The sequence below is a fragment of the Salvelinus sp. IW2-2015 genome, linkage group LG6.1, assembly GCF_002910315.2.
Source record: "Salvelinus sp. IW2-2015 linkage group LG6.1, ASM291031v2, whole genome shotgun sequence".
Classification (NCBI taxonomy): Eukaryota; Metazoa; Chordata; class Actinopteri; order Salmoniformes; family Salmonidae; genus Salvelinus; species Salvelinus sp. IW2-2015.
In genome coordinates, this window is record NC_036845.1 from 10981466 (window position 1) to 10992504 (window position 11039).

At 43.8% G+C, this 11039-nt stretch overlaps 1 protein-coding gene and 1 pseudogene across 1 annotated transcript in view; both read right to left on the reverse strand.

Moving 5' to 3' along the window:
* LOC139022591 (protein PTHB1-like) overlaps positions 1 to 11039 on the reverse strand; it is a 135350-nt gene that overhangs the window by 102801 nt on the left and 21510 nt on the right. The gene's annotated exons all lie outside the window — the stretch shown is intronic.
* LOC139022580 (protein PTHB1-like) lies at positions 5506 to 9562 on the reverse strand (annotated as a pseudogene).

An 11039-nucleotide genomic window follows, 5' to 3' on the forward strand; every position in this document is an offset into this window, starting at 1 on the left:
CCTCCTCCCTCCAAAACCAACCAGCCCTCCCCCATTTCTAAAGCCCCTCATACTGTAGCAGCAGCCCTCTGCCGCCACAGGGGAGGGATTGACCTTCCCAACCCTACCCACTCGAGCCATCCAAATCAAAATGTATATCAACTTTCTACTCTTATCACGTGCTTGTGCTTGTGTTTCAGTTCAAGCCTTCCATTTCCCTTTGTTTCCACATGCGAGTTATTTCATTGTTATCAATCATTATTCAAACTCAGAAAGATCTCAATTAATAAGTTATCTGTCCCCCCACTCCAGGGACTACAGTGGGTCCCTTGTTAAAGATGAGATATAATTGCTGGATTAAAAAAGATGATTCAATATCTGAGCTATATTGTATGCAAAAACCATTTGGGAAATTCTATTTTATAGTCATACAAGTGCCCCGGAAGAGAGATTTTGTTGAACAAGTATATTTTTTTCCTAAAAAAGGTAGAGGTCAAAATGATTAACACTCCTACAATTTCAAACTCAGTGCCTCTTTGCTTGACATCATGGGAAAATAAAAGAAATCAGCCAAGACCTCAGAAAAAAATTGTAGACCTCCACAAGTCGGTTTCATCCCTGGGAGCAATTTCCAAACGCCTGAAGGTACCATGTTTATCTGTACAAAACATAAGTACGCAAGTATAAACACCATGGGAACGCAGCCCTATACCGCTCAGGAAGGAGACGCGTTCTGTCTCCTAGAGATGAACGTACTTTGGTGCAGGCCAAACTCAACTTGCAAATCAATCCCAGAACAGCAGCAAAGGACCTTGTGAAGATGCTGGAAGAAACAGGTACAAAGTATCTATATCCACAGTAAAACGAGTTCTATATCGACATAACCTGAAAGGCCGCTCAGCAAGGACGAAGCCACTGCTCCAAAACCGCCATAAAAAAGACAGACTACGGTTTGCAACTGCACATGGGGACAAAGATCGTACTTTTTGGAGAAATGTCCTCTGGTCTGATGGAAAAAAAATAGAACTGTTTGGCCATAATGACCATCGTTATGTTTGGAGGAAAAAGGGGGAGGCTTGCAAGCCAAAGAGCTTATTTCTCTCAAATTGTGTGCACAAATTTGTTTACATCCCTGTTAGTGAGCATTTCTCCTTTGTCAAGATAATCCATCCACCTAACAGGTGTGGCATATCAAGAAGCTGATTAAACAGCATGTTCATTACACAGGTGCACCTTGTGCTGGGGACAATAAAAGGCAACTCTAAAATGTGCAGTTTATTCACACAACACAATGCCACAGATGTCTCAATTTTTGAGGGAGCGTGCAATTGGCATGCTGACTGCAGGAATGTCCACCAGAGCTTTTGCCAGATCATGTAATGTTCATTTCTCAACCATAAGCCGCCTCCAACGTTGTTTTTGGAGAATTTGGCAGTACGTCAAACCGGCCTCACAACCCCAGAACACATGGCGTCGTGTGGGCGAGTGGATTGCTGACGGCAATGTTGTGAACAGAGTGCCCCATGGTGGCGGTGGGGTTATGTTATGGGCAGGCATAAGCTACGGACAACAAATACAATTGAATTTTATTGATGGCAATTTGAATGGACAGAAATACCTTGACGAGATCCTGAGGTCCATTGTGAGGAGCATTTTTAAAAAAGGTATCTGTATTACAAGTCATGGAAAATCCATAGATTAGGGCCTAATGAATTWATTTCAATTGACTGATTTCCTCATATGAACTCAATAAAATCTTTGAAATTGTTGCATGTTGCGTTTATATTTTTGTTCAGTACAAATAGGACTAGAATATGCTTCTAAACAGTTCCACATTAATTTGGATGCTACCATGATTAAGCATTATCCTGAATGAATTGGGTATAATGATGAGTGAGAAAGTTAGATGGTCAAAGATCATAACCCCAAAACATGCTAATCTCTCACCATTACCAACAGGGGACGTTAGCATGTTTAGGGGGTGTGATTTTTGACCTTCTGTAACTTTCTCACTTATCATTAGTCATGATTCAGTCAGGATTATCTGTAATCATGGTAACATATCCAAATTAATTTAAAAAGTGATTAGAAACATATTATATTCATATTTATAATAACTGACTACAAAATGTAAGGCTGTCCCCATGGAAGCATGAAAGTCTTGTATGCTGTGTGATGACATGAACGAATGAATGACTGATTGATTGATTGATTCAGTGCATTAGGGAAGTATTCAGACCCCTTCCCTTTTTCCACATGTTGTTACGTTACAGCCTTATTCTAAAATGGATTCAATGATCATTTCTCATCAACCTACACACAATACCCCATAATGACAAAGCGAAAACAGGTTTATAGAAATGTTCACAAATTTATTAAAAAAACAGAAATACCTTATTACGTAGAGTAAGTTTCCATTGATCATCCTTGAGATGTTTCTATAACTTGATTGGATACCACCTGTGGTAAATTCAATTGATTGGACATAACTTGGAAAAGCACACACCTGGGGCGGCAGGTAGCCATGCAGTCGAAGGAATTGTCCGTACAGCTCCGACACAGGATTGTGTCGAGGCACAGATCTGGGGAAGGGTACCAAAAMATTTCTGCAGCATTGAAGGTCCCCAAGAACATCATAATAAAATGGAAGAAGTTTGSAACCACCAAGACTCTTCCTTGAGCTGGCCGCCCGGCCAAACTGAGCAATCGGGGGAGAAGGGCCTTGGTCAGGGAGGTGACCAAGAACCCGATGGTCACTCTTCCAGAGTTCATCTGTGGAGATGGGAGAACCTTCCAGAAGGACAACCATCTCAACAGCACTCCACCAATCAGGCATTTATGGTAGAGTGGCCAGATGGAAGCCACTCCTCAGTAAAAGGCACATGACAGCCCACTTGGAGTTTGCCAAAAGGCACCTAAAGTATTCCCAGACCATGAGAAACAAGATTCTCTGGTCTGATGAAACCAAGATGTAACTCTTTGGCCTGAATGCCAAGCGTCACATCTGGAGGAAACCTGGCACCATCCTTACGGTGAAGCATGGTGGTGGCAGCATCATGCTTTGGGGATGTTTTTCAGCGGCAGGGACAGGGAAACTAGTAATGATTGAGGGAAAGATGAATGGAGCAAAGTACAGTGAGACCGTTGATGAAAACCTGCTCCATAGTGCTCAGGACCTCAGACTGGGGCGAAGGTTCACCGTCCAACAGCACAACAACCCTAAGCACACAGCCAAGACAACGCAGGAGTGGCTTTGGGACAAGTCTCTGAATGTCCTTGACTGGCCCAGCTCGAGCCCGGACTTGAACATCTCTGGAGAGACCTGAAAATAGCTGTGCAGTGACGCTCCCCATCCAACCTGACAGAGCTTGAGAGGATCTGCAGAGAAGAATGGGAGAAACTCCCTACATACAGGTGTGCCAAGCTTGTAGCGTCATACCCAAGAAGACTCGAGGCTGTAATCGCTGCCAAAGGTGCTTCAAAAAAGTACTGAGTAAAGGGTCTGAATACTTATGTAAATGTGATATTTCCAGACTTTTTTTTTGTACATTTGCTATAATAAAACAAAACAACAGTTTTGCTTTGTCATTATGGGGTATTGTGTGTAGATTGATGAGGAAAACATTTTAATCCATTTTAGAATAATGCTGTAACGTAAGAAAATGTGGAAAAAGTCAAGGGGTATGAATACATTCTGAATGCGCTGTATATTGAAATAAAGGCCTAAGTAAGTTATGGTATTAAGACTAAACAGGACGCACTCAATGATGGTTACACAAGGATACTATACCAAGCCTACTAATGATAACGACATTACTTATTATTAGAATGATCATCATAATAATTGTAAAATTAACAATCAGAAGGAGATCAAGGAAAAGGAGGGTATAGGAGAGAGAACAATATTATTTTTCTGCCTGTTTGGAAGAGTGTAAACAACACTAAATAAATTAGAAGTAATACCAGTCTGTTCTAATGAAGAAAAAAAACTTGTAAAGCCTTTATTACAGCATAGCAAAGATTAAAAACAGCCAAATCTGTGAAATTGCTTTATCCGACATTTTGCTGTTGCATGAGGCTTGGTGCTGACGGAATCGGTAGGCTATTAAACAAACACTCAAACAGGTAAAAGAAGCAGGATCTGTGTTATTYGTGTCACAGCGGTCTAAGGCACTGCATCTCAGTGCTAGAGGCGTCACTACAGACCCTGGTTTGATTCCAGGCTGTATCACACCCGGCAGTGATTGGGAGTCCCATAGGGCGGCGCACAATTGGCCCAGCGTCGTCCGGGTTAGGCCGTTATTGTAAATAAGAATTTGTTCTTAACTGGCTTCCCTAGTTAAATAAAGGTGTCTTGTGCACCATGAAAAAATATAYAATTGCGACTGCTCGACTAAAGAAATCTCGGTTGACCAACAGCCTATCGACCAAACAATCAACTAAATAGGATCAGCTCTACCAAAATGATACAATACATTATTTACCATGAATTTCTATTGAGTATAAAACAATATAAAACAAAACCAAAACTAACTGCAAATCCATTTGTAGAATCACAAGCTTGATTGCGTACTAGGAATATGGGACCAAATACATGTATGTTAAAGTTTCTAACTTTGGTTTTACTGGGCTATGACCCATACGTTTCTATCTTCTCTGCTCAGCTGTTCCTCTCGTCAGGTCAGAGTAGATCCACCCAGAGGAGAGGTATGGTATGAAACAGGAACATTATAGTCGGGGGGCTGAAGAGGAAAAAGCTGAAAGATTCTACAGCAGTCGGAGGCCCTCCGAATTCTCAGACCCCCACAGTTGATTCCATCTGACCCCCACCCCACCACTACCCCCCGAACTCACCTAACCCTACACTCTATCAGAGGGTGAGAGGAGAGAGAAAATAGGCAAAACTATCGTTAACGTTACTGAAACCAGGGGTTAAGGAGAGGACCGGTGTCTGTGGTCCGGTGACAGCCTGTTAGTCCTCCCCGTGGCATCAGCAGTGGACTCGTCATGTACTACATGGCTGTATGAATTATTAAAAACACACACACACACACAGCATCATTTTTCATCACTGTTTGTGTTGTAAATAATTGTTGTAAATTGCGGTGTGATTATGGCCATTATGCTGCGATGACATTTAGTACTACAGTCCACCACTCCCTTATCTGTTTTGATTGGCCAGCTGTAAGACATTGTGAAATAATTTCCTCTCAGGGATTTGGGTGGATTTCTCATGGTGATAACCATGACAACTGGTGATCATTAATAATAACACACTAATAACAACAAACCTGGCATATGGGCTTCATAGAGTGTGTGTACGCGAGTATGCCTGTGGGTGAGACAGGGTATCACTCAGCGGAGTGAGAGAGAGAATGAAGGCTACACGTATGTCCTATGTAGAATGTGTTCTGCAAGGTTGCGTGGAGGATGAGTGTGTAACTGTGTGTGCTATGCAAATGTGTGTGTTTGTCCTGGGAGGACCCAGAGAGAGGCTCATCTAGTTGGTGCTGAAAGAAGGGCTCTTTAGAATGGAGCCAACAGAGCAGAGCTACAGAGAGACACACAGGGACACTCATCCATGGAGCACAGGAATGGAGCTCCATCTGAGTGCTTCCACCCCTCCCTTTCCATTTAGAGTCCCACTCTCCTCCTTCCATCCCCAGGTAAAGGCCTACAGGGGTATCTGTTACCTTATCAGATCAGTGGAATCTGAGCACACACTGTGTGTTTAAGTGTATCGGCGTAAAATTACCATCAACTTTGGGGTCCATTTCAGATAAGTCAATTGAAGAGATGAGTGGGAATTCATGAATGGAAAAACAACTAACTTCTTCTTTTGTTAAATGTGGGGTTTGGCATTTGAATTTTATTTCCTAAATTGACAGAATGGAAATGTTCCAATCCTGGTAACCGTACACAACCACCTAATTCATGGCAACACCAACACACCAAACACAGCAGCAGCGGGTACCATGGTAACGGGGTGGGGGGGTGGGGGGGGTGTACTCACGGGAAGTTAGCGAGCCTGACAGCCACGGGGGAACAGGAGAGCTGGGCGGCCCACTTCAACGTCACATCCTGGTACACCAGCAGCATGTTGTTATGGTTACCGACCAGGATGTTGGTGGTGCCTTCAGACACTGGGAAGAGATGGAGGGGTCAGAGGTTAGATACAGTCACAGGAGACGCATGAAACCTAATGAAAAGTGCTTTATAAATACAGTCCTTTCATCCATCAGTCATCAATGGGATGTCGATTTACTCTGAGTTGCTTTGGCAGGCAAGAAGCCAGTCCATAAATGACGACAAACCTTAAATGAATATTTAACCATTTAGAAAGCAAAAAAGATCTCAAAAGTCATTACAAATTAATTAAACAAGGCCTAGTTCTGGGGTGAGGATGTGTCTTTGAGGTAGAAGATTAATTTGTGAGAACACACATGGTTAAACCCCGGGTTGACCTGAAATGGTCTAGCATGAAAACGCCTTTTGGTTTGGCCGCGCACACACACAAGTATTTACCGTGACTGCCACCATGGGAGATCTGAGATGCACCCGCAACACACGCCTAGCCAACCTCATTGGGATAGAGGGCAGGGGCGGGTAAGGCCAAAATGACAGACACAGTTTATATATGACTCCCTCCATCCAGTACATATAGCACATTAGTTTTTTCTCCTCTTTTGCTCCCCCTGGTTCGTTCTCTTCTGCCACTGTGGCCAGGCACTGTATTAATAGCAGTGTATCAGACAGACATGTGGCAATGGTTTCCCTGAACACACCTTACCCTGAGGTGTATGTGTGTGTGTGTTTATGTGTGTGTGTGTGTGTGTGTGTACACTAATTATAAGTGATTATTATCAATGCTGGTGTTAAGTGGCTGTATTATCACTAGAGGGAAAAACAGAGGATGAGAGAGAGAGGGGGCAAAAAAACGAGGGAGAGAGAGAAAAGGAGAATGCGAGCCAAAAAAGGCAGCTGCATAGCGGAGGGCCAGAGGGGGAAACCTGTGAAATATTGAGAGCGGGCCGGTAAACCGCTAAAGTTCCAGCCAAAACAATGTGAAAGTCAGCAGCCCGGAAAGTTCCTCTCTCTGTATTGAAAACCAAACCGCAGCAGATTACAATAGCGGGAAGCAATTTGCCATACTATCCGGGTGGCTGGTGAAAACACAACCAGAGAAAACTATCGAGGACTGTGATCGATGTCACCTGGGATCTTGGCCTTTACAGAGGAACAATGCAAATGGAATGGGAATAGTGTGGTGTAAGACTATGTGTCTGTGTGTATACCAGAGGGAACGGTGTTCACAGGTCAAACACACCTCTATGAGGAATAGCAGGTGCCTCTGGTAATAAAAAATAAAAAAATTCAATCTCTCTCAAACACACTGCTCCTTCTCTTCCTCCTCCATCCCTCTCTCATTGCTTTCCTCCCTCCTTTCTCTCACTTATTTCCCTCCCCTCTCTCTCCCCCTTTCTCTCCTGCTATCCTTCCCTTGCCATCCCTCTCTCCATGTATATACAGGTAACTGCCAAAATAAAGGAAACACTTGAGTAAAGGAGGGATACAAAGTATATTGAAAGCAGGCGCTTCAACACAGGTGTGGTTCCTGAGTTAATTAAGAGATGAACATCCCATCATGCTTAGGGCCATGTATAAAAAAATTCCAGTTGCCCATTATTTTGGCTACCATGGCTAGAAGAGATCTCAGTGACTTTGAAAGAGGGGTCTTAAAGGAGCATAGGGATTTTAAAGGGTGTGTATATCTCTCAGTCACCAGATCTCAACCCAACTGAACACTTATGGGAGATTCTGGAGCGCCACTTGAGACTGCGTTTTCCACCACCATCCACAAAACACCAAATGATGGAATTTCTTGTGGAAGAATGGTGTCGCATCCCTCCAACAGAGTTCCAGACACTTGTAGAATCTATACCAAGGTGCATTCAAGCGGTTCTGTTCGGCTCATGGTGGCCCCAACGCCCTATTAATACACTTATGTTAGTGTTTCCTTTATTTTGGCAGTTACCCGTAATTAAACTCAGCTGGAGAGAGGTGTGTTGGCTGGAACCCATTAGTGGGCCCTGCGATAGTGGGATTAACATGGAACACGCAGACCCCTGATCCACAGGGCATTCCGCCAGTAGAACATGCTGTGTGTGTGCATGTGCGTGTGCTTATGCAGGTGACGGTGCTGTGTGTTGCATGTTCGAGGTGCTACATATGCTAAATATGGATCCGATTAGAGCGTGCCTTGCTCTGTGACATGTCCTACTTCCTCTGGTTGGAGTGGTATGTTGGGAGTCAGTCAGGACAGACAGATGCACTGTGTAGAGCTGTACTCCGGTCCCTCATTAAACCCAACCCAGGAGCCGAGAGACTTCCTATCAGATGAACCTGAGCTCACAGACACTCATTCTGCTACCGACACGCACACTGGACAGGCATGGGGAATGTCTTATCACCACTAGAAATATTTGTTAGACCAGTATCCACATGGCAGACCTAAAACAAAGACTGGATAGAAGAGTCAGCAATAATATTCATCAATTATATGGAGGATGGATATCTGCTATGTCCTACAATATGCCCAACAATATGTCCTACAAATAATGTGTCTGATATCAAGCAGTAAATAAGCTAATGATATCAAGCAGTAAAGCAGTATGTTATGTGAGGAAGCAGCTAGGGCTGTACCATTACCTGAGGAGTAGGGGAGGAAGCACTAGGGCTCTACCATTACCTGAGGAGTACGGGAGGAAGCACTAGGGCTCTACCATTACCTGAGGAGTAGGGGAGGAATCAGCTGGGGTTGTACTCCAGTTTCTTCATGAAGCGGATATGTCCGTTGTCTTTGAGACAGTATACATCCCTCTCGCCGCAAACAAAGATGGAGAACGGAGAGAAGGAGGGGACACTGAGGTCCAAGGCCTGCTCCCCCAGGACCAGGGTCCAGTCAGCCTGAGGGGGAAACACACACAGGGTTAAACACACACACACACAAACGAGCACACACACACACGCAGTTCTCCTCTCACCGTCAGTCTCTTCCCTGCAGTTTTGCTATGCTGCTCAGCATCCTGTCTGGTCTCTCGCGTCTCCCGTGGCACCGCCAGGCTCCATCCTGGGTCTGTAGGAACACTTCAGCTTAGACCAAAGTATCTCGTGGTATCATGTCGAGTGTAGGATACCACTATGTTCTCCAGTGGGAACACTTTCAGCTTTTAGATCCACGAACTCTCAGTGGTAACACTTTCAGGTTTAGACACAACAACTTCTCAGTTGTAAACGTTCAGGTTTTAGACCACACAACGTTCTCAGTGGTAACACCTTCAGTTTAGACTACACAACGTTCTCAGTGAGGTAACACTTCCAGTTTATTCACGTCCATTACATCATTCAAATGGCTTCTCATCTTTGCTAGGTAAAGCGGCCACCTATCTCAGCTCACTGTCACACATAACAACACCCACCCGTAGACACAGCTTGTCCAGCAGTGTACTATCTCACTGGTCCAGTCCCCCAAAGCCACACCCTCCGTTTGGCCGGTCTGTCCTTCCAGTTCTCTGCTTGCCATATGACTGAAACAATTGCAAAAAAAAAATATAAGTGTGTTATATTATATAAATTATAAAAACGCTGAAGCTGGAGACTTATATTTCCCTCACTAACTTAAAACATCAGCTATCGACTGTCGTTTTTTTCTATTGTTTTTGACTGCTATGCTTTTTTAATTCCATTGGTGTACTGTGTTGTGCTTGTGCACACTGCTTTCTATTATCTTGGCCAGGTCGCAGGTTGAAGGAGAAATTGTTGCTCAACTAGTCCTACCTGGTTAAATAAATACAAAGGGTAGAAAACAAAAAATATATAAATATATATTTTTTTAAAGTGGTAACACTTCAGTTTAGATACACAATGTTCTCAGTGGTAACACTTCAGAAACACTTCAGCTGGACCCTCTGTCAGAAGCCCCACTGTCATAACAGACACCCAACTGTGTTATGACAACTAAAGTTTGTGCCACAAACCATTATTCAGGTACGCTAGTTAGCTAGCATCATGCTTTTACGTTCTCAAACAATGGCTTTATTAATAGCAGTATCATGACACTGATCTGGAGTCTGTCTACAGTAGTCTAGCAGTATGGCATTAAAACAATCTGATTTCCAGTAAAAAGCTGGAACTGGCTATAGTAGCTACAGACATCTCACACACACTCAGTCACCTGGCCCCTCGGGAGGGAGCAGGAAAAGCTGCTAAGAATCAGATAATTATATGAAGAGAAATCAGAACCTGCTAAGCCTTGATGTTTATGGAGCTGGAAACGACAGGAGACTATTTGCTCTGTCAGGGAGAAAGTATTTTTCTCTCTCACTCTCTGAGAAAAGAATGAAGGGATGAACATGTCCAAAGACAACAGCAAGCAGTGCCAATGGGAAGGTGGAGGAAGAGGAACCGGGACCTATTTTGCCGTTACTAGTTGCAGAGGGATTCAAATAGAGTACACTCCTGACAAATGCACATCGAATAAGTGCACTTTGGTTTGCATTCATACAATACTTTTGATCAGCTATAAGAAATCTGAAGGCCTCAATCCTAAATGGATGGGAGAGTTTGGCACCATCTAGACAAGGCCTTTTAAGGGCAGAGTACTATGATCAGGTATGTTGGTGAATGAGCTAGTGTGAATGAGACCTAACACATAGAAACACAAAGAGTGTGTGTGTGGCGTGTGCGTGAGCGATGGTAGAGTGCAAAGCTTGAAGAAATTATTCACCAGCATGCACACCGGTTATAAATGGTGAGCACACACACATTCAGAGTTCCACAGCTCAGGCCAGCCCAGCGGAGCAGGGAGGGTGTGTGTGTGTGTGTGTGTGTGTTTACATGAGTATAAATATGTGCATAATATGCATGCACGGTTGTGTGTATGAAATGTATGATCATGTGTGCACATGAACATACGGCCAACACACATCCCACGAGCCTCACCTTTAACCAGTTCACCCCACACAAACCCAGTCAACCTCTTCAGGTTGGATAGAGTCTCT